Source organism: Erythrolamprus reginae, chromosome Z (assembly GCF_031021105.1).
Source record: "Erythrolamprus reginae isolate rEryReg1 chromosome Z, rEryReg1.hap1, whole genome shotgun sequence".
Classification (NCBI taxonomy): Eukaryota; Metazoa; Chordata; class Lepidosauria; order Squamata; family Dipsadidae; genus Erythrolamprus; species Erythrolamprus reginae.
Window position 1 is genome coordinate 85,686,182 of NC_091963.1, and position 23,115 is coordinate 85,709,296.

Genomic DNA, 23,115 nt, shown 5'->3' on the forward strand with positions numbered 1-23,115 from the left:
TGACATTCCCGGCGCTGTTGCTCCTCGAAGGGAAGCCGCCGCCGTTGCAATCATTTTCTCATTTCTCTTTTTTCTCCCCTTTTTTCTCTCATTTCTCTCTCTCTCCCTTCCTCTCTCTCTCTTTCTGTCTCTCTCTCTTTCTCTTGCTTTCTTTCTCTCTTTCTGTCTCTCTCTTGTTTTCTCTCTTGCTCTCCCTCTCTCTTGCTATCTCTTTCTCTCTCTCTCTTGCTTGCTTTCTTTCTCTCCCTCCTCTCTCTTACTCTCTCTTTCACTCTCTCTTTCTTTCTTTCTTTCTTTCACACACACACTTTCTCTCTCTCTCTCTCTCTTGCTTTCTTTCTCACACACACTTTCTCTCTCACTTTCTTTCTCTCGTTTTCTTTCTCTCTTTCTCTCTCCCCCTGTTTCTCTCTCTCTCTTTTTCTTTCTCTCTCCCTCTCTCTTTCTCTCTCTCTCGCTCTGTCTGTTGCTCTGTCTCTCTCTTGCTTTCTCTCTCCCCCTTTCCTTCACTCCCCCTTGCTTTCTCTCTCTCTTTCTCCCCCCTCTTTCTCTTTCTCCCTCTATCTATCTCCCTTTCTTTCTCTCTCTCTCTATTTCTCTCTCTCTTGCTCCTCTCCGACGGCCATTGTGCCGGCACCGGCAGCTCGCGTGCTCCCCTCCAGACGGTCATCATGCTGGCGGGGCGTGGATCTGCACTATCCCCCAGATGGTCATCGGGCCAGTGCCGGCAGCTTGTGGGGCATGGATTTGCGCTCCCCCCACCAGAAGGTCATCGGGCTGATGCCGGCAGCTCGCAGGGCGTGGATCAGCACTCCACCCCAGGCGGTCATCAGGCCGGTGCTGGCAGCTTACGGAGCATGGATTCACGCTCCCACCCCAGGCAGTCATCAAGCTGATGCTGGCAGCTGGCAGGGTAATGGGAAGCACGCACATGCGTGCAACATTTAAATCAACTAAAATCTTTGTCGGTCTCCACACTTTCGTCGCTCCCCACCCCCAACTCCAACGCCCAGCTCCGTTGTGCGTGGCCTACTGCCTGGTGCCGCTGCTGCCAGAGCCCTCCCGCTGAGCCCCAAATATCATCTGCCACCGCCTCCAGGGAAGCTCCAGCCGGGCAGGGTGCTGCAGCTGCCGGAAAACTTGGAAGGCGCGAAGAAGGAAGCTCAGCTTCCGGTCTTGCAACTTTTTGCTCTTCGCGCCCTCAGCAAAAAGTTGCGAGACCGGAACCTAAGCTTCCTTCTTCGCAGCACACCTGACCATGTCTCCACTGTTTGAAAAACACTGGATTAGGCGACCCATGTGTTTTGGTCATTCGACCCCTGCCAGAGTCATGACCCACTGGTTGAGAACCACTGTTTTATAGAATTGAGATCTGGAGACTGGCTAGGTCACTCCAGGACCTTGAAATGCTTCTTATGAAGCTTTTCCTTCATTGTCATGCTGAAAGACCCAGCCACATTTCATCTTCAGTGGCCTTGCTGATGGAAGGAGATTTGCAGTCAAAATCTCACAATACATGCCCCATTTATGAACAGAGATCAGTCGTCCTGGTACCTTTGCAGAGAAACAGCCCCAAAGCAAGATGTTGCCACCCCCATTCTTCACAGTAGGTATGGTGTTCTTTGGATGCAGCTCAGCATTATTTCTCCTCCAAACACGATGAGTTGTGTTTCTACCAAACAGTTCTACTTTGGTTTTATCTGACCATATGACATTCTCCCAATGCTTTTCTGGATATCCAAATGCTCTCTAGCAAACTTCAAAGGCGCCCAGACATATACTGACTTAAGCAGGGGGGACGTTTGGCACTGCAGGATCTGAGTCCCTGGCAATATAGTGTGTTACTGATAGTAGCCTTTGTTATGCTGATCCCAGCTCTCTGCAGGTCATTCACTAGGTTCCCCTGTGTAGTTCTGGGATTTTTTCTCACCGTTCTTTTGATCATTTTGACCCCATGGGATGAGATTTTTCATGGAGCCCCAGATCGAGGGAGATTATTAGTGGTCTTGTATGTCTTTTATTATCCAATTATTGCTCCCAGAGTTGATTTCTTCACACCAAGCTGCTTGCTTATTGCAGATTCAGTCTTCCCAGTCTGGTGCAGGGCTACAATTTTGTTTCTGGGGTCCTTTGACAGCTCTTTGGTCTTCACCATACTGGAGTTTGGAGTTAAATATAATAAGTGGAGTACAGCAGAGCCTCATAAAGAATTAATTACAGGTTTGTGATACCCAGAAATTTAAAATCAATATGATTTTCTGAATGTGTTTTCTCATGTTGTCTCTCATAGTTGAGGTCTACCTATGATGTCAATTACAGGCCTCTCTCATCTTTTTAAGTGGGAGAACTTGCACAATTGGTGTCTGACTAAATACTCCCCCCCCCACTGTATTCTAGACCAATTGCTATGGGGATTTGAGTAGAATGTAAATTTTCTAGTTTCCTGATTTCTTACTCTACAACAATCTTTTAAATGCAATTCATGTCACAATTCATGGAATGTTTTCGGAAGTATTTTTCTTCTTTTTTGCATCTTTTTATTTGCAATTTTATAATCTTTATCATTATTAATTATGCCATTAAAGTCTCCTTCTAAACATATATTTTCAGAACCTATTTCACTTATTTTTTAATGTAATTTAAAAAAGAATTTTTTCTCTTCTTGGAAGCATAAATTGCTACTAATAGAATCTCTGTGTTGTGGATCCTAGCAGATATCATTAGTATTCTTTCTTTTTCATCTGCTTAAATCTTTTTCTAGATCTTTGTTTTCATATATTGCTATACATGTTTAGCTCTTTTTCATTTTGCTGGAGTATATGGACTTTCTGGTTTTGTAATTTCGAGAAGATAAGTTTTCAATTTGTGTGAATTTAAACTGTCAATATGTACTGAGATTAGACTTATTGTTTATTCTATTTTCTCTCTTTGCTCACATTCTTATTCCTTCTGTTTCTTGTTGTCTTTGGTTGTTCCTACTTTTTCTGTCTCAATATCCTCCAAAGTCTGTTCTTCCTGACATCTGCTGTCAACTTCTTCCCCTCTTTTGTCATGAATTGGTCGCAAAACTCTTGGGCCATATCTTTGTTTTAAATTTTTATTTATTTATCTCACCAGGAAATAAGCATCCAGGACAAGCCATCTAAAGAGCATCCTCCATTTATTCCACTATCCATGATATTCTCTTCTGTTATCTCTCAGTTTTTTGGGGAATTTGTTTAAGGATCCTAATTTCTTTACCTTTATATGTTATTGTTTCTTCTTTTGTTGCCTTGAGTATCTCGTTTCCAAGTTCCTTTCTTGTGCATTTAATATTTATTTATTTATTTATTTATTAGATTTATATGCCGCCCCTCTCCGTAGACTCGGGCGGCTAACAACAGTAAAAAACAATATAAACAAATTTAATATTAAAAGTAGTTTAAAAACCCCAATTTAAGAAACCAATCATACATATAAACATACCATGCATACATTTTGTAAGCCTAGGGGGAAGGGAATATTTCAATTCCCCCATGCCTGATGACAGAGGTGGGTTTTAAGGAGCTTACGAAAGGCAAGGAGGGTGGGGGCAACTCTGATATCTGGGGGGAGTTGGTTCCAGAGGGTTGGGGCCGCCACAGAGAAGGCTCTTCCCCTGGGTACCGCCAGACGACATTGTTTAGTCGACGGGACCCAGAGAAGGCCAACTCAAGTCCATTTGCTATTTATTTGCCCTCCTGTAGTATGCCTGCAATTATTTCTATCATTATTTCTCCTTAATTTTCTTCCTTATTTTCTATTACATTTTGGAATCTTAGGGAAAAAGCTGCTCAATTTTGAGATTTATTATGTATTCTTCCAGTTCCGTGTTGATAAACACCAACTTTTGGTCTACAATTTCCATTTTCTTCTCTGTTCGATCCATTCTTTTCTTCAATTGATACTATTCGCTGTGAATTATTTTGTAGTATTTGTTGTGTAGAGCCTATTTTATTATCAATTTTTTGTATATCTTCCCTCATTGTTTCGTAGTTTTTGTCCATTTTCACTTGTATTTTTAGCATGATTTCTGTATTGCCAGTAACGTTGTTTGCATTGTTTGCGCTTGGTTATTTGTCTTTTCAGCAGTTAGCAAATTCTCTATAGATCTTTGTGTCGAGGGAGATGCTGTTGGAAGTGTTGGATTTGAAGATTTTTTTTAGTTTTTGAATAGTTTTTTTTTAAATAAATGTTTTTATTGAATATATACATTAAAAACAGGGTACAGAAAGGCAAAGGGAATATATATATAATGTACATTCTAACATTTATAATATTCTTATATAGTATACGTAGGTGGGGAAGGAGAAAGAAGAAAAGGGAGGGGGTTGGGGAAGAAGGGGAAAAGATGTAAAGGGAAGAGGGATAGGAAATTGGAACAGAAGAGGAGTAGTAAGAAGAGTGTATAGGACCAGTGTTAGAGCTGGGGCTTTCATGCTTTGCGGCCTTTGTTTTAAGCACATAGGTGGTGTAGATTTCCCTAGAGTTTTTATCTATATGTTTTTGATGTAATTGTTAGTGCCAACACGTATCAGTAGTTTAAGGGTTTGTTCATTCAGTTTCTTTGTAATTTAAAGTTCGTGTCAATCGATGTTTACAATTTGTCGTTTCAGTTTGATATTATGATTTGTGACGTAGATTGCTAGTTTTACAAGTTGTTTTTGTTGGATATTTTTCTTGATGAAAATTTTTTAAGTAATTTCTTTTTTTTAACCAATGGTACCATTTGTCCCATGCTTTATAGAAATCTGTCTCATCCTTGTTTTGCAATTCCATTGTTAGTTTGGACATTTCTGCGCATTCCATTATTTTAATCAAAAGGGATAAAACGGTTGGGGTTTTTTCCTGCTTCCAGAATTGTGCATATAGAATCCTTGCGGCTGTAATAATGTGAATTATAATATATCTGTTTTCTTTACTAAAGTTTTGTCTTATGATTCCTAATAAAAATAGTTCAGGTTTTGCATGGATGATTTGGGAAGTAATTTGTTCTAGCATAGTTTTGATTTTATACCAATATTTTTGGGAGGTTTCACATGTCCACCAGATGTGGTAGTATGTACCTGGTTTTTCCCTGCACTTCCAACATAGTGGTGATAGGTTTGGATACATTTTTGCAAGTCTAGCAGGTGGCAAGTGCCATCTGTAGAACATTTTGTAATGATTTTCCTTATATGAAGTTGCCATCGTTAGTTTGCAGTTAACAGTCCAATTTTTTCCCCATTCGTTTAAATAAACTGTGTACCCAAAATTTTGTGACCACGCTATCATAGTTCCTTTAACTATTTCTTCTACTGTATCATGTTGAAGGAGGATATTGTATATGTTTGATATTTGTTTTTTTTGTGGACCAAAAATTATCTTATCAAGGAGATTCTTTTTTTGAAAGCCTAATTTGTTCTTATCTTCATTATATTTTGATTTAATTTGTAGGTAGTGTAACCAATCCACTTTAATACCTTTTTCCATGAGTTTTTGTTTAGGGATTAGATCATTATTTTCATTTAACAGTTGGTCGTATGTTATAATTTTGTCAGGGGTTAATGCATTCGGGTATATAATTGCTTCTGTTGGGGATATCTATTTTGGGATACAGAGGTAATGTTTTTTTTTATAAAGTGCCAGGTGTTAATTAAGGTGTTTCGTATGTAGTGTGATCTGAAGTATGTTGGTATTTTACCTATGTCTGCCATCAGAAACTTGTGCCACCCGGATTGAAGGTCATAGCCTTCAAGTGTTAATATTCTAGGATTTTTAAGTGTTATCCATTCTTTCAGTAAATTTGCAATTGAGGCATGGTAATATAGTTCCATATTTGGTAACCCAAATCCACCTCTTGACCTATGGTCTTGTAGGTCTTTAAGTTTTATTCTGGCCTTTTTTTTTGTCCATATAAATTTGTGGATTTTTTTGTGTAAGTTTTTGAAAAAGGTCCTGTTTAACAATGATATTAATTTAATGGGTGCGGTTTGAAAAAGGTATAAAAATCTAGGGAGTATATTGCTTTTAATTACAGCAATTTTCCCCATTATAGAAAGTGGGAGCTTCGACCATCTGCAAAAATCTTTGTCCATTTCATTGATTAGTTTATCGTAATTGTCTTTCTTGATAGTGCTGCAATTAGCGGTAATCCATAGTCCTAGGTATTTAACTTTTTTGGCAGTTTTGATTTTGGTAGATTCCTCTAGTTTCAATATCTGCTGTTTTGTCATATTTTTTGTTATCATTTTTGTTTTTTCCCTATTGATTTTTAGTCCGGCAATCTCTCCAAATTTATTTATTTCATTAATTAGAATAGGTGCAGATTTTAAGGGGTCTTGTACAATGAACACCATGTCATCAGCAAATGCTTGAAGTTTATAGTGTTCACTTTTAATTTTTAGTCCTTGGATTTCCTTGTTGTCTTATTTTATTTAGTAGAACTTCTAGTGCGAAGATAAAGATCAGGGGGGCTAAGGGACAGCCCTGCCTCACTCCTTTTTTTATGTTTATTGTTTCTGTCATATCATTGTTTATCAGTATTTTGGCTGTTTGTATTGAGTATATAGTTGTAATGAGTTCTGTAAATTTATTACCGAGTTGCATTGACGCTATTTGTGTTGTGAAGAATTGCCAGTATAAACTATCAAAGGCTTTCTGTAAATCTACGAATAGGAATGCTACTGGTTTATCTATGTTTTATCGTAATATTCTAAAGAGTCCAAAATAATCCTTGTGTTTGTTGCTATATTTCTTGCCGGAAGGAAGCCATTTTGGTCTGTATGTATTCTAACAGTTAGTATTCGTTTAAATCTTTCAGCTATGATGGATGCAAAGATTTTATAGTCTGAATTAAGCAAGGATATTGGGCGATAATTTTGAATGTAAGCTCTATTTTGTGTATCTTTAGGTATTAAAGTTATATAAGCCTCATTCCAAGAGGAAGGAAGTTTTGAACCTTCGAGGATTTCATTAAAAAGAGGTAACGTTATAGGCTCCAGGATTTCTTGAAATTGTTTGTAGAATTCAGCAGGTATACCATCTGTGCCCGGGGTTTTATTATTATTTTGTTTCATAATTGCATTGATTAGTTCTATTGATGTTATTTTGTCATTTAGCATATCCTGATCTTCCTTATTTATTTTTTCTGTGTTTTCTAAGCTCTCGAATAGTTTATTTATTAGTTGTTCATTTACGTCATCTTTTTTATACAATTCCTCAAAGGATTTAATTATTTGTTTTTTATCGCTAAGTGTTCTTTTTAAAACACCTGTATGATCATATAATGCCTCTATAATTTTATCTGCTTTTTGATGAGCGAGTTTTGAGGCTAACCATCGCCCGGGTTTGTTTGCAAATTCAAAGTGCTTTTGGTTGGCAATCCTTAATTTATGTGAGAGTTCTTCTTGAGTTTGTAGGTTTATGTAGTGTTTTGTAATATTCAGTTCTCCTAAAATTTCGGTGTTGTCTGGTTTCGTTTGTAGGGTTTTTTCAAGGTTCTGAATTTTTATTTTTAGTGTGGATAGGCTGTTTTGTTTCTGTTTTTTCTTTTTACTTTGGTATGCAATATAGATTCCTCGCACATAGGCTTTCATTGTGTCCCATAGGTTTTGTGTGGAAGTGTTACCATCATTGTTACTTTGGAGAAATTCACATAATTCTTGTTTTAACATTTTTTGAAAGTTTTCTTCTTTAAATATTGTTTGGTTCATAGTCCATCATCTTGAATAGTTATTAGTTGAATCTCTCCATTTCAACAATATGGGATTATGATCTGCCCAGGAGTTTGGAAGTATTTGTATGTCTGTTACTTCATTGATAAATTCTAAATCAGCCCAGGCCATATCAGACCATGACTTGTGAGGAAAAGAGAAAAAAGTATATTGTCTATTGTTTGGATTAAAGTGATGCCATATGTCTTTTAGAGCTAATTCAGCTGCAAGTTGTTCAAAAGTTGTCGGTAGTTGTTTTCTCTTTTTCATTTGTTTAGTGCTTTTATGGTCCTTTTTCCTATCTAATATTGCATTGAAGTCGCCTACTATTATTATATTTGTCAAGTTTAATTCTGTAATTTTTTGATGTAGTTTTGCATAAAAAGTAGATTGATTTATTGTGGGAGCATAGATTGCGATTATATGTACTTTCTTTGTTCCTGATGTAATTTGTACTATTAATATCTGTCCGTTGTCATCTGTGTAAATGAGTTGGGGCTTGAGTTTGGGTTTAATGTATAGTACTACTCCTCTTTTCTTAACTTGGGCAAGGGATGAGAAGATTTCTCCAAGCTTGGGATGGTTTAAGATTAATTGGTCTTGTTTTCTTACATGCGTTTCTTGGAAACAGATTATATCTGCTTTTTGTTGTTCAATTTTGTGGAATGTTTTTTTCCTTTTACTAGGAGAATTGAGGCCATTGATATTAATAGAGAATAGTCTTATTCCATTGTTCGATAAGGTTTTTTTGAGATGTAGGTTAGTTTGCTGGTTCTCTTCTTTTCTCCTTTCTCGCCTCCGCTTGAGATCTTGTTGTTGGGCCGTCTCTGCCATATTCTTCTGTTAATTTAAGTCCAGTTTCCTTATCTGTGAGAATGTCTTCAGAGCTAATTTCATCCATGCTAGGTTATCTTTTGATTCATGTTCCCTAATACATTCCTCATCCACCTTTTTGATAACTTGATCGTAAACGTCCCTTGCATCTTCTACCGAAGTTATTTTGTATTTTTTATCAATTAAGGAGATAAGCATGCCCTCAGGTGTCAGCCATCTAAACGGTATCTTGTTTCTGTTAAGTTTATTAACTAGTGTTTGATAGGATTTCTGCTTTTCGCGCACTCGTCTGGGAACTTAACGAAGAACTATGATCGCTTTTCCTTTATAAGATGGAGGATTTTCCTTTGACATATTGTAGATTTCATCTCTTGTAGTGCGCTTTGTGAGTCTAATATGTACTTCTCTGGGTAGGCGATTTCTTTTTGCATAGCTTGTGGATAGTCTGTAAATTTCATCCATTTGTTGGTACATTTCCTGTGGGGTTTTGTTTGTGATGGATGCTAGAATTTCTGACATGATCTGAGGCAGGTTCTCTTCACTTGATTCGCTAATATTCTGAAACCTCAAGAAGAATGCTGATTTTTCAAGCTCAAGATTTAAAATGGCCTCTTCCAGATTTTTATTAATATATTCTGTTCTACTTTCTACGTATTGTAGTCTGGTTTCCATTCTATCATTTAGTTCCTCAATTTTTTTAATTTTTTCATCATTCTGTGTGAGGGTTCCATGCATCATCGCTATCTTCTCATCAAGCTGTCCAACACGATCGTCAATTTTCTTAATATCTTCCTTGATATCTTCCTTCATTGAATAGTTGTTATAGTTGAACAAATTAACAATTTTTTCAACTCCACCATTCGCCATCAACTAATATCCTATCTTTTTTCCCTTATCTTTTAATTTTATTTCTGGATTTCTCAAAATAACTTTGACTTATATTTTCACTCTGTTCGATATTCTTCAAAGATTACAATAATATAAGTATTCAATATTCAGTAATATAAATATTCAGTATTCTTCAATATTCAATATTCTTCAAAAGGTACGATAATATAAATATACAAGAGTTATAACAATATAATTATTCCCATTTTTAATATAATTAAATTATAACTTATCTTTCACTATGATCTTAAAGGAGAAAAAATTAATCACAATATAGGGGGAATACAGGGTGTGTTCCAAAAGTAATGCAATTTTTAAAAAACGTTTGCGCAAACACTTAAAATTCTTCAAAGTACTGTCCTTGGGCCTCTACACATTTTTTCCAGCGACTCTGCCATTACCAGTACACACCCTGGAAGGCGTCTTCATGGACCTCTCGCAAGGTCTTTGGCATGGCTGATTGGATCGCTTCGATGGACGAAAAGCAAAAGGAATTCCCTTCCCTTGCCATTAGGACAGGGGAGGGGAAGCAATTGTGGGGAGCAAGAGCTATCTCAGTGGGTCTGGTGGAGGCCTTGGGTGGTCTTAAGCAGGTGGCCTGTTCCATCATTAGGGTTTCATCACCATGGCCTTTCTCACTCTCAGATGCCTTGTGTGCATAATTCATAGGCAGATAAACCAGAGAGTAATTGCAGTCATGTTATGCAATTCACTCTTATGAATTGTTGGATTATGAATGTAATTGGTAGGCTCCATTACATTCATAACTTGAGAACTATCTATTTGTTTGTTAGTTTGTTTGTTTGTTCATTGATTCATTTATTTGATCAGATTTCTATGCCGCTCTTCTCCTGGGACTCAGGGCTACTCACAACAAAGAATACAATACATAAAGAAATCTAATGTTTAAATATTTCAATGTACTAAAAATACCGCTACTAAAACATAAAAATCTAATTTAAGTTAATTCTAAAAACCTCTACACTTTTAAGAAACAGACATCCACATTCGTCCTAATTATTCTTCATTCATAGTCCGGGGATATTAAAAGTTCTTAGTGCCTTCAGGCCTGTTGACAAATATATGTTTTCAGGGTTTTGTGAAAGACTTGGAGGGTGGGGGGCAGTGCAAATCTCCAGGGGGAGTTGATTCTAGAGGGGCAGGGCCACCTCAGAGAATGCTCTTCCCCTAGGTCTTGTCAGACAACACTGCCTGGCTAATGGGACCTAGAGAAGGCCAACTCTGTGGGACCTAATCGATCACTGGGATACATAAGGAAGAAGATATCTCATAGGTAATCTGGTTACTTGCCATATAGGGCTTTATAGGTCATAACCAACACTTTGAATTGTGTTCAGAGACAAATGGGCAACCAATGCAGCTCACGGACTGCTTGAGAAACATGGGCATATCTCGGCATGCCCAAAATTGCTTGCACGGCTGCACTTTGTACCACTTGCAGTCTCTGAACGCTTTTCAGTGGTAGCCCCATAGCCCCATGTAGAGAAAATTGCAGTAGTAGGACCTCGAGGTGATAAGGATAAGCCCCGAGTTTTCGGAGAGGGGCGGCATATAAATCCAATAAATTGAATTGAATTGAATTGATGTGACTGACTGTGAGGAGAGACTCCTGGTCCAAATAGGGCAAATGTCTCCCTCGCCAGAGCTGAGAGATGGTATTCTAAGCTCAGCTGGGGATAATGGAGGATGCCCAAGTTGCAGACCCTCTCCGAGGGGGGCAGAAACTCCCCCCTGAGTGATGGACAGACAGGTGGAATTGTCCTTGGAAGGTGTTGTGAATGTTCCTTGTCCACCCCTGGTAATGTTAGATTTGCAGGAGGATGAGCCACCACCCCTTTGGATACCCTGAGCCAGCGGGGTTGCCAACTGATGCAGAGACTAAGTGAAATAGACCTGGATGAACCTAAGGAACCACAAGAGGTGGCAGATATGTCAATGAGGGATTGGTCCCAATCAGAGGATGAGGGAAACATTAGAATGGATGAGGCACTCTTAGATGCTAGATTCAGGTTACAAAGCAGACAACAACACTTGCATGGTAAAAGGAAGTAGCTTGTAGCTTTAACTCTATGGGGTTTGCTGACTACTCCCAGTAGATATAAAAGAAAAGGATATTGGGAAATTCTGGGTGGAGCGTCAACATTGATTTCATGGACGCTGTGTTCGATCTGGGGTTCTAGAAAAAGCCTGATTTCTGCTTTGCAAAAGTCCTTTGCTATAAAGCTACCTGCCTGTCAGAATGTGGTGAGCTGATTTTTATACCCTTTGATTCATAGCCTTTCTTATCTTGCTGGAATGGAAGTAGGTCTGAATCTGGCACCTTCCCTGGAAGCTAATCTGATAACTTCACAGCAGAGAAAAATATTCCCTGAACTTTTAAAAGACTGAATCCTGCTCCTAAATGTTGCTTTTTCAAATAAAGAATGTAATTCAAAGCTTAATTTGTGGGTTTTAGCCATTTGTTTCAATCTAAAAAGCCCAGAATAGAACAGATTGACACTCCACCCACTCAAACCACTGCACAGGCTTCTTGACGTCATGGCACAGCAACTGCAAGCTGATATCCAGGTCCTTCATCAGACAGTCCAAGCCCTCGAGGATCAAATATCTGATTTACAACAGCAGATTCCACAACTTGTACCCCCTCCAGTTCCTCCTCCTGCCCTGCCTCCGAGACTCAGATGCGATTTGGCCTTGCCAGAAAAATTCGGCAGGGAATGTAATAAATTTGCTGCTTTTCTAAATCAGTGCCAATGCCGAAAGTAAACAGCAGCATTTCCAGCAGATTTCATTCATGACAAAATGAAAGTAGCTTTTATCTTGAGTTTATTAATGGGCCCAGCTTCAAAATGGGCCTCTCCTTTGGTGGAAGAGCAAGATCCTATTTTAGGGAATTATGCAGGATTATGCCAGCTGATACAGCATGAATTTGCTGATCCCCTTCGCATTCAGAATGCCACCAGACAATTATGTCAGTTAAAACAAGGTTCCAGATATGTAGCAGATTACATTACAGACTTTTGTTGTTTAAGTCACCCTTAAATTAGAATGATGGGGGTCTCATGGAGATGTTGCAAGATGGACTGTCTGCTAAGATACTGACTGAGCTCATGCACTCTGCTAGTCCTCCTACATCGGATGCATTATATAAGCATTGTTTTGACATTGAAGCCAGAATGCAAGCTACCCATGCCTGTCTTGCTAGGTAACTGACTCCCACTATCTCATATGTGACCAACAGGCCCACCTGAACCTCGAGGTCCAACTTCACAAAAAGCAAGTCACAACCCACTATCTCCGGAGCAGCAAAACTGCGTATATTATAACTTTCTTCGTTATAATAGCCACTCTTCCCCACTTCCGTGGGATCATGGCTGGTGCCATACCTGAAACCCAGCTGGGCACAGCCAGGGTCCAGATTTCGCTTATCACCAATGTGCCAGGTGGAGCTCATGGGGCCAGAACAAGGGATCATTTTTAAACAATGAGCTCTTGTTCCCCAGAAAGGGCCTACTCCATGGTTTTCGCTATATCTGCTTCTCCCCAACAAGACCGGAATATTCCAGCGCTCTGTCAGTGATGTATCTTTGTGTGTGTGTGTGTACATATATACATACACACACACACACACACTTATTTATTTTATTTATTTATTTATTTTTATTTATTTATTTATTTATTTTGTCAAACAATTATAGGGTGATAATTTGTACAAATAAAACATTAGTTAAGTAATGATAAAAAGTAACAAAAGAAGACAATAGGACAGGGACAGTAGGCACAGTGGTGCGCTTATACACACCCCTATATAATATGTAGGTTGGCATATTTGGGCCTTTTCCCATGTAAAGTTAATAGAATCCTGATGACATTTCAATGAGGCCCCACTCATCATCTTCAAGCTGAAAATGAGATGTCTATTATGTGTGTGTGTGTGTGTGTGTGTATATACACACACACACACACACACACACACACACACACACATATACACACAACCTTTGCCTTACAAGGCAAAGGTTGCAGGTTCAAGTCCCAGTGAGGGTATGGCTAGCTGATGAGGCCAAAATAAGGCCGAAATAGATCTATCCTAGTTTCCCTTAATTTTCAAATTTAGCAAAAAACATGTGACACATATAAATAGAATTGTTGGCTATCAATAAAATTAACTGCCTTGGAAATGGCCCTGGGTTGGGCCGAGAGGCAAATAAGGAGTTGTGATGTTCCTTCAATACACCAGGGTGATTCAACACAAAAATATGTAACCCTTCCCTGGTGCAGAGCTGAAGGGATTGGATACTGTAGCCTAGAGGTTAATTGTCTGCCTTACGTGGGTGGGTGGGGGTTAGGGAAGGAGAGAGTGGATTTAGATTGGTCAGTAGAGCCCTGGGCAATGAATAGAGCCCCTTCTGCTGTGTGTGAGACTTGGACTCTGATTAGGCAATTCCAACGAAGATGACAGAAGTAGGTCTTAGTCCTATTGTGTGGAATGAATTTGACCCTGTAACTCCTGAGGATGTGGACAAAGCTATGGGAGCGACAAGTTCCTCCATGTTTTTATTGGACACGTGCCCCTCCTGGCTGGTTTTGGCCAGCAGGGAGGTGACAAGAGGCTGGCTCCAGGCTTTGGTTAATGTTTTGAAGGCGAAATCCTTCCCGCAACAATTAAAGGATGTGGTTGTGAAGCCCCTCCTCAAGAAGCCTTCTCTCGTGTACCTGAATTAAATAACTTTTGTCCAATCTCCAACCTACCCTTTGTGGGAAAGGTGTAGAGAAAGTAGTGGCACTCCAGCTCCTGCGGTCACTGGATGAAATGAATTATCTAGACCCTTTTCAATGGGACTTTAAACCTTACTATGGCACAAAAACTGCTTTGGTCACTCTGATGGATGATCTCTGGTGAGCCCGAGATGGAAGTCTTTCCTCTATCTTGGTGCTACTTGACCTCTCAGCTTCTTTTGACCATGATATCCTTCTGTGACGACTAAGGGAGTTGGGAGTGGGAGGCACTCTGATATGGTGTTTCTCCTCCTAACTCTCTCACCAGTTGCAGTTGGGTGTTGGTAGGAGGACAGAGGTCAATCACTAGACACTTTCTCTATGGGGTGTCTCAGGGTTTGTTCCTCTCTCTCATCTTCTATTTAACATCTACATGAAACCATTGGGTGAGATCATCCGGTGACACATGGTGAGGTATCAGCAATATGCTGATGACACCCAGTTATATATCTCCATCCCATGTCAGTTCAGTGAAATAGTGGATATGATGTGCCAATGCCTGGAGGCTGTGAGGGTCTGGATAGGAGTCAGACTTAATCCTGACAAGACTGAGTGTCTGTGGGCATTGCCTCCAAAAGATTATATTGACTGTCCATCCCAGGTTCTCCCAGGTATTCATATGGAGTTAGAGAGTTCAGCCTGACACAACACAAGGGGGGATGGGAGGGGTAGTGAGTAGTCAGAGGGGAAAGTTACTAGACACAACCAAAGATTCCTTTCTCCAAGCCAAGGCCACCGTTTGTTCTGCCTCAACTGAAGAGAAGAGGAAGTTGATAAGCCTCTGCACACAGACTGGCTCCTGTGATGAACTTGTGGGTGTGGGGGATGTAAGATGAACCTTAACCTAGGTGGGATTCTGGGAAGTATTCAGAATCGGAATGACAATGGCGACATGGTTCTGCTAATAAATCAAGCTCTGATTGAAAGAATTGGACTGGGACTTGATTTATTTCTCAGATGCTATTTGGAACGCTGACATTAAATTCCGATTCTCATCTTCTTCGGGGGGCCTGAGCTCCCCTCCCTCCGCTACCAGCTACCGGCAGAGGATTAAACTCAGGAGAAATGCAAAAGAAGGGGTTAACCGAAGTCCCGGAGGAAGGGGGGCTTGGAATTTCCAGAACCCCTCCTCCAGATGGAATAAAAAGAGATGAAAGCACGGGAGGGGCACGGCGGAAGAGAGCTGCTGATGAAACAACCCCCCCTCAGAATTTGTCTCTTCTTGGAGCCTTGAGAGGCCAGGACCCTCTGACCAAGAGAACTGAGACACAATCCAGTGCTGGCTGATCGCCCCCTGCAGATTGGAGATCGCTGAGAAGCCAAGTTGTCGACCAGCCTGAATTTGGAAGCTTGCAATTGGTGTCCAGGAGCCAGTCCTTGGCAGATCTCACTGACTATTTTGGATGTCTGACTATAAGTGGAACAACCCCTAAACAGAGCCCCCAGACCCACGGATGGGTCTTGAAAGCCCCAGGGGATTTTAATGCTGGGTTAGGGAAGGAGACCTGGCGAAGTGAAGAAACTCTTTCTTTCCACACGACTGCAAGTGAAACCCCAAAGATGCTGCAGCAGATTTGAAAACTACCTGGGTGACTCTTCATTCTGAGCCCAGGCTGGCACCCAGATCTGATGGGGGAGGCCCCAAGCAGGGGAGACAAGAGCCTGGGGAACGCCCTGAGATGAAGATGCCTGGGACTGTGTATATTCCAGGGATATGATGGGCCCAGTGCCAGTGGGGCCCTTACCTCCCCCCCTGCTCAGGAATTCCAGCCGCCAAGCCTTTGAGTGAAACTGTGAGAACGACTGCTGTTTCTTTTCCTGCCCAGCCTCCTCCCCCTGTTCTTACCCCTGCCAGTGGAATGAGACAGAGACAGGAGCCTCCTACTCAGCAGGGGGAGTATACCAGTGAGGAGGATGCATCCATTGGTTAACACCCTTTTGCCTGCCGCTTTGCCTGCTGCAGCCCCCCCCCCCCCCCCGGATTGCCCAGCCTACCTTCCTTCCAGGCAAAATATGATGGGTGTCTGAAGAAACTTAATTACTTTCTCTACAGAGTTGGAGCATTTGTAAGGCAACATGGCCATTTGTTTCCAACAGATCGCAAGCAGATTGAGGCCATTTCTGAGGCTTTAAATGAAGGGGAAGCAGCTGAGTTTATAGCTGAACTATTTGATGAAGCCGCTCCTGAAGGGGGTTTGTTGAGCTAATGAGATTGAGATTTCAAGACGTTGCAAGCCAGGTAGATGCAGAAAAACAGATTGGTTTGCTAAAACAAGCAGGCTGACCAGTGAAGGAATTCGTGTGGTAATTCAGAAGAGTTGCTGGTAAATTAAGGGACTGGCCCAAAAGATTATTAATCCATCCTTTTAAAAACGCTTTTGACCCAGAATTAAGAAGGGCATGTGAAATCCGGGGAATCCCTTGGGCCATTCAGAATTGGTACACCACAGCGATTATCTTGGATGAGGTGGTTCGCACTGAAAATAAACCACCACCACCCCGGGCCTCTAACAAACCTCCAGGATGCCAACGTTTCCTTTGCCAACTGGGGCCTTCTCGTTCAGAGTCCATGAGGGGAATAAATTGCTACCGGTGCGGTAAACAAGGGCACAGAGTGGCTGAGTGCCTGGCACCAGCCCCACCTCTCTCCTAAGAGCCAAACCTCATGCAATGGCAAGGAGAAGACCTGGAAGACCCTCTGAACCGGGGCATTGGGCTTCTCAAACAACAGAGCTGTTCCTTCCTGAGGACACTCCTTGGGCCGAAGAAACCATCCCTTCAAGACCCAGCCCCAACTGGAATGAGGAACCAGCTGGAGAAGACGACCCAATGGGGAGCGAACCCATTCCCCCATTCCTCCTTAAGGCGAAGATTAAAGTAATCACCACGGGGGAGGAGGGGGAAGTAAAGGCCCTGCTAGACACAGGATGCTCCAGATGTCTAATCAGCAAAGCAGTAGTGCAAAGATTAAAAATCCAAACCAAACCTTTAGCCAAACCCATCCATTTCCAAAAAGTGGATGGTTCCCTCATAGGCAGAGAGCCGGCCACACTCCTGACAGAACTAGTTGAGTTACAAATAGGTTGACAATGTGAGCTCCTGCGGTTCATAGTCGCCCCCCAAATGTCAGAAGCCATCATCCTGGGTTTGGTTTGGTTGGATAAATGGACCCCCACTATAAAGTGGGAGGATGAATATCACAAGCTTTTCCTCCGCATAGGGCCTACTCCTCCCACAGAAAATGACAGGAAAAGTCCTTTCCCCAAGAGAGAGCAGATGGGCCCTCAGTAGCAGCAATGATGAAGGAAAGGACACTGCCAGGTCTCCAAAAGGTACCCCTTGAACACAGACACTTGGAGAGAGTTTTCAGTGAGGAAGATTGCAATGAATTGCCACCTCACAGACCCACACAACTGTGCAATAGAACTTGAGCCAGGGGCAGGTCTCCCAAGACCTAGAATGTATGCAATCTCACCAAGGGAGATGGAAGAGCTGAGAAAGTACATAGACACCAACCTGAGAAGGGGATTCATTCAGCCTGCAAATTCCAAGATAGCAGCCCCAGTGCTCTTTAAGGAGAAAAAAGATGGCGGAATTCATCTGGTAGCAGATTTTTGCAATCTAAATGCAGTGTGCGTACAGAACACTTATCCCCTCCCCCTTATGAAGAATCTACTCAATCATCTAGCAAAGGGGAAAATATTTACCAAACTGGATTTAAGAGAGGCTTATTATCGCATCAGAATAAAGGAAGGGGATGAGTGGAAGACAGCTTTTAACTGCCCATTGGGGAGTTTCCAATTCCGTGTCATGCCATTTGGCCTAAAAGGAGCCCCCATGGTATTCATGCAGTACATTAATGAATTATTATATGCCCACCTTTACGAGGGTGTCCTCGTGTGTCTAGATTGGTGTTTCCCAACCAGCGTGCTGTGGCACACTAGTGTGCCGTGAGACATGTTCCGGTGTGCCGCAAAGAAGGAAGCTCAGCTTTTGGTCTCGCAACTTTTTGCTGAGAGTGCGAAGAGCAAAAAGTTGTGAGACCAGAAGCTGAGCTTCCTTCTTTGCACCTTCCAAGTTTTTCGGCAGCTGCAGTGCCCCACCCAGCTGGAGCTTCCCTGGCGGTGGCAGCAGGTGAGCTTTGGGGCCTGGCAGGAGGGCGGCAGCAGCGGCACCGGGCAGTAGCTGCTGGGCGGCGGCGGGGTGGTCGACTGCGAGCCAGAACTCCAGGACAGAGGCACCAACGGCAGCGGCTGGACATGTTGCTGTATGCCGTATATGGTGGCATTGCGTGGCTGGCACTTGCCTGCTATCTGGGCCGGGATGGAGGCTCAAGCCCCACGCCCATGCCCAGTGTAATACCAGCATGTATGGTGTCTAGCAACACGTCCAGCCGCCGCCGTCGGTGCCTCCGTTCCGGAGCTCTGCCTCACAGCTGACCACCCTGCCACCGCCCCACGGCTACTGCCCAATGCAGCTACTGTGGCGTGGTGTATGAGAAAGAGAGAAAGAAACAGATAGCAAGACAGAGAAAGAGAGAGGGAGAGAGAGAAAGAGAGGGAGAGGGGAGAGAGAAAGAGAAAGCAAAAAAGAGAGAGATAGCAAGAGACAGAAAGAGATAGCAAGAGAGGGAGAGAGAGAAAGAGAGAGTGAGAGAGAGGGGGGAGAGAGAAAGAGAGAGAAAGCAAAAGAGAGAGAGAGAGAAAGAGAGATATAGCAAGAGAGAGAAAGAGATAGCAAGAGGGGGAGGGAGAAAGAGAGTGGTAGGGGGAGAGAGAAAGAGAGAGAAAGCAAAAGAGAGAGAGAAAGTGAGAGATAGCAAGAGAGAGAAAGGGATAGCAAGAGAGGGAGAGAGACAAAGAGAGAGGGGGAGAGGGGGGAGACAGAAAGCAAAAAAGAGAGAGAGAGAGAGAGAGAGAAAGAAAGAAAGAAAGAGAGAGAGATAGCAAGAGAGGGAGAGAGAGATAGAAAGAGGGAGTGAGGGGGAGAGAGAAAGAGAGAGAAAGCAAAAGAGAGAGAGAAAGAGAGATAGCAAGAAAAAGAGATAGCAAGAGAGGGAGAGAGAAAGAGAGCGGGAGAGAGGGGGAGAGAGAAAGCAAAAAAAGATAGAGAGATAGCAAGAGAGAGAAAGAGATAGCAAGAGAGGGAGAGAGAAAGAGAGGGAGAGGGGGGAGAGAGATAGCAAGAAAGAGAGAGAAAGAGAGAGGGAGAGGGGGAGGGAGAAAGAGAAAGACAGCAAGAGAGAGAAAGAAAGAGAGAAAGAAAGAGGGGGAAAGGAGGATGAGGGAAAGACAGAGGGAGGGAAGGAGGGATAGAGAAAGAGAGCAAAAAAGAGAGGAAGGAAGGGAGAAACAAAGAGGGATGGAGAGACACAGGGAAAGAAAGAGGAAGGAAGGAAGAGAGAGAAAGGAAGGAAGGGAGAGAGAAATGGAGCGAAAGGGAGGAATAGAGATATTTTTTTTGTCCAAAATTTTTTAGCCTCCCCCCCCCCCCCCGGCTCAATGTTCCCCAGGATTTTGTAAATGTGAATAATGTGCCACGGCTCACTGGTCTAGATGATATTCTTATCTATAGTCAGAACCTGCCTGACCACATCAAATTGGTGAGGCAAGTCTTGAAAAATCTTTTGGCTGCTAAGTTCTATGTGAAACTTTCCAAATGCGAATTTCACAAAACTTCAGTAGAGTATGTGGGATATCGCATCTCAAACAAAGGCATAGTGATGGACCCAGCCAAGGTGAAGGCTGTGCTTGACTGGCAAGCTCCCCACACATGCAAGCAACTGCAGAGTTTCTTAGGATTCGCAAACTTTTATCGACAGTTCATTCCAGCTTTCGCTGAAGTTGCTTTGCCTTTAACTGAACTCCTAAAAACCGGGTCCATTCCTACTAAGCCCAAACCTTCTCAGCCAATTAGGTGGACAATAGAATGCCAAAAGACTTTTGAAGGCCTAAAAAGACTTTTTGCAAAGGAACCCATCCTGCAACATCCGGATCCAACACGAAAGTTTGTTATTCAGTCAGATACCAGTGATGTAGCAGTAGTGGCTGTGTTGCTACAAAAGAATGGTGAAGGACAGCTGTTGCCATGTGCATACCTTTCCAAAAAGCTGAACCCCACCAAAAGGAGATGGGCCATAAGGGAGAGGGAAGCTTTTGCTATTCGAGTGGCATTGGAGGCGTGGAGACATTTCTTAGAGGGTGGACCAATTCCTTTTGAGGTGTGGACTGATCACAAGAACCTTGAGGCGTTAAAAAAACCCAGAAAGCTTTCTCCTAGGCAAGTACGATGGGCTCAATACTTCAAACAATTCGACTTCACACTGAAGCACATCCCAGCCGAGAAGAATCTTCTTGCAGACGCCTTGTTGCGTAAACCCCGGTATAACAGCCGAACAGAAGAAGAAATCCACCCAATCATCCTATGTTCCCCTTCATCTTCGGAACCTAAGGAGAAAGTTGCTCCTGTCCACACTCGAGGCCAGATGAGGAGACAATCATCACCCAAAGACAAGGAGTGGGAAACCAGACTGAAATCTCCCTTAACGACTGACCAGTGGTTCAACAACCACAAGGAAATCGTGACACTAAGGGAAGGTTTGGCTTGGAAGGGAGTCAAATTATATGTGCCTGTCAGCCTGTGAGTAGAAGTTCTTCAATGGAGTCATGACTCCAGATTTGGGGATCACTTCGGGTTCCTGAAAACATCGCACCTAGTGCGGAGACAATTCTGGTGGCCTAGGATGAGAGCAGAAGTAGAAGATTATGTGAAAAGTTGTGCCACCTGCGCCACCAGAAAACATAGGCCTGGTAAACCCTCAGGGTTGGTGCAGCAAGTCACCAACCCTAGCAGGCCCTGGGAAGAGACAGCAATGGATTTTATTGTAGAACTCCCTGAGAGCAAAGGAAACACCGTTATTTGGACTGTTATCGATTTATTCTCCAAATAAGTTCATTTCATCGCTTGTTCAGGACTGCCGACAGCCAGACATCTGGCTAAGTTATTCTTAAAACACATTTACAGATTGCATGGAGTTCCCTGTAGGATTATATCAGATCAAGGTGTCCAATTCACTGCCAAGTCTGGAAACAAACTGCACATGGCCTCCAGCAGTTTCAGGGAGTCCTGCTAGGCCCAAAATTGGGTGTGGGGGGTCATGTGTGCATATACAAGGGAGCAAAGAGGATTGTGCACAGATGTGCAGGGGGTGCATTGAATTATGGTATGGGCACATACACATGTATTTTCAGCAGCTGAAGAAGAAGAAAAGATTCACCATCACTGGTGAATCTTATACTTGCGGCTTACACATTTTTTTTAAAATCCAAAAAATAGCCTCAAAACGAAGTGACCAAAACAAGTGACCAAAACAAAAAAACATTGCAATGTATCTCTGAAAATAAAGTGGTTGAATCATAAGATAATTCTCACTTAATGATGAAAACTTAGAGCAGCAACTGTTGCTTAGTCATAAAATATAATACTATGTGGCTACACTTTCTGATGATGCCCATGTTATGTGAATCCTGCAGTTGCAACATCCTATGGTCATGTGATCATCATTTGCCAACTTTTCCATTGACTTTCCTTATCAGAAGTTGGCAGTGAATCACTGGTCATGTGATCACCATTTGCCAACTTTCCCATTGACTTTGCTTATCCGAAGTTGGCTGTGAAAGTTGCAAATGATAACCCATGATAGTGAGATTCCATGAATATTGTAACTGAAAACAGGTTTCCAAACTCCTAAATTGCAGTCATGCCACTGCAGAGAAGATCCAACAACTATGAGAAACGATTATTAGTGCCCATCAATCAGTATCACTGTAACTGTCATGCCCCTGTCAGAGTCTGAGTCTGCAGAAAAAGATGAGCTGGAATAAGAACTGACAGCAAATGAGAGGGACTTTTTTTAAACTACATCAATCAGAACTGGATAAAATATTGCAGAACATATGGAAGAATTCCAGATTATGAAAAATATGTGAGGTTTGCACTCAAAGGAGCATAATAATTTTGGTAGATTTGGGGTTAGAAACTACTTTTTAAACCCATTCCTTCCCAGAGGCTGAATAAAACTAATGTTTTAAGTGTATTTTAATGACGCGATATGCTCAAACAACCAAATTATTTTCACTAGTTATTGGTTTACATGGAAATCTGACAGTGCTATATATTGAAATAGAAATCCATACACTGCTACAATGTGTCTCGCCCCCTGCAATAAGTCATCAATCAGAAGTGTATATATTACAATATATGATCAAATTTTCATTAAGGTTATAGAAGAAATCAGATATACAGTGCTTATTATTATTATTATTATTATTATTATTATTATTATTATCATCATCATCATCATCATCATCATCATCATCATTAATTGAATTTCTATGCCACCCCTCTCTGAGGACTCGGGACGGCTCACAACATATAAAATATATAGTACACAACATTTTAAATCCAATAAGCTAATTAAAAGAACACCCACCCAAAAAAACTCATTAAAAACAATCATTCCATTCACTCCACATTCTCTCTTATTCCCACTTAAAAGATTGGCAGCATACAAATCCAAATATTTAACTGCATATATGTTTACAAAATGTGTCTGTCAGAACTGTCATGCTTGTATCAATATGATTATATTGTAACAGTCTTGTTATTTATGAAACATTCATCTTCTAAGTAAATTAAATGCCTGTTAAATGTTTATATTTTACTGTTTTTTTACTGGTAGGAATTCTTTTCATATAATCATATACAAGTATAGTTTAATTAATATATATATGACGGTCTTGGTATACTCGGGTTTCTTCCCGTGTAGGATTTAGAAATTTCTGGCGATGTTTCGACGAGGTCCCACTCGTCATCTTCAGGC

General features: G+C 41.6%; 1 protein-coding gene across 8 annotated transcripts in view; it reads right to left on the minus strand.

The window, feature by feature from the left end:
- The window catches only part of GRB10 (growth factor receptor bound protein 10), a 450,157-nt gene that overhangs the window by 101,789 nt on the left and 325,253 nt on the right, over positions 1-23,115 (minus strand). The gene's annotated exons all lie outside the window — the stretch shown is intronic.